Source organism: Pteropus vampyrus, unplaced genomic scaffold (assembly GCF_000151845.1).
Source record: "Pteropus vampyrus isolate Shadow unplaced genomic scaffold, Pvam_2.0 Scaffold655, whole genome shotgun sequence".
In the NCBI taxonomy this organism is placed as follows: domain Eukaryota; kingdom Metazoa; phylum Chordata; class Mammalia; order Chiroptera; family Pteropodidae; genus Pteropus; species Pteropus vampyrus.
Window position 1 is genome coordinate 78096 of NW_011889436.1, and position 1678 is coordinate 79773.

A 1678-nucleotide genomic window follows, 5' to 3' on the forward strand; every position below is an offset into this window, starting at 1 on the left:
CTTCCAAGCTCAGCCCTTGGGAGCTCAGGGGAGATGCAGCCTCCTGGCTGGGCTTCGAAGGTCCAAGAGTGACCCTCCGTCAGGAATGCAGACAGCGCGTCATTGTTAGGGACAGAGAGCCTGGTCTTGCCCCCGAGGCCTCCTCCTTCCCCCAGGGGAGTGGCAGCTCCCCAAACCCCGCCCCCTCAGAAGCTTACCCCAGAGGGAGAAGCCCCCTGCACACACAGGAGCTTGGAGCCCCCAGCCCCAGACCTGCACCCAGGAGGAGCTTCTAGGGGCCTGTGGGTCAGTGGTCAAGGCTGAGCCCTCAATTCTTTGTCCCTGCTATGTCCCCTGGGGAGACTTGGAAGATGGTGGAACCTTAAAGATGTCATATCCCCACTATTGGGAGTCAAAAGACTCCCACTTCCCCGGATGCCACAGGGAGCGTGCAATCACAGTAAGCCGTGGGGGACCCCGGAGGGAGATGCCCTGTGAGCTCGTGAACGGGCAAGCTTGCCACCGCTCTTACTCTTGGAAGGCGTGAGCCCAGGTGTATGTGGGGTCTCACCTTGGCCATTCTGATGGGCTCCGTGGCTCTGGGCAGAGAGTTCTACTGAACACAGTTTGCTCACCAGAAAACTTAGTGTTAAAAAAATGACCGATAGGATTCTTTCATATGCAAGTGGCAGAAACCCAGCTGAAGTTGGCGTAAGTCTCACAGGGGACTCGTTGGCTCAGGTCACTTATGTGACTAAGACATGAGGCTTCAGGAATGGCTGGACCCAGGCTCCAGCTATTGGGATTCTGGGTCTCGTCACCTTTCGGCTCTACTGCTTTCTCTGTGACAGCTCAGTTCTCAAACAGGAGACCTCCCAAAGGGACACGACGACCATTGGCGCCCCAGGATTACAGGATTCTGGGTGCTTATGATTTCAGAAGGAGAGACGGCCCCTCTTTCTTAGTCTGTATTTATCTGCAAAAGGGGGCTGGGCCTGCTGGGGTCTCACGCCCGCCCCTGTACTGGGAGGTTAGAGGTCATTCCTAGGTTGAGGGGGGCAGAGATGAGGGGCGGGCCCCACGTTGGGCTTCACTCAGCCTTGCGGAGACCAGCCCCCCAGATGGGATGTGTATAGGGGCTGGAGGACGAGCAAGCTGGTGGCAGAAGTTGAAACCAAAGCCTTTAAAACGTCCTGCACACTGAGAAGCCCTCCACTCTGACAGCCGAGTGTTCCCCACATAATGACAACAATGGTCCCTTTGCACCCAGCTCAGGCTCAGGGGCGGCTGCCGGTGCACGCTGCCCTGTCTCGAGACAGATTGATTTGGATGTGACATTTCAGAGTGTTCCGCCCACGGTCGCTCTGAGAGACTAGAGCGTCTCCAAACTTCACGTTCAGGCAAAGAAAGAGAGAGCTCGGAGAAAGCCAGCCTCTGAGACGCTGTCGCTTGCTTCTCAGGAGAGCGAGAAGATGGAAAGCACAACGAGGCATGTCCCTGGCCGTCGACCTGTCTACCTTCTGCACCTAGTTCCCAGCTCAGAGCCTGGCGGGAGTTCTCTCCACTCCCGAGCCCTGCTGCCCCGGGCTTGGCGTTCCGGGCACGGCCCAGAGAAGTGACTCCTCAGGGTCCGTCAGTGAACTTGGACGGGAAAAGGTTCTTTTATTTTCATTAGAGTCCAACTACAGTGTCGCATTGT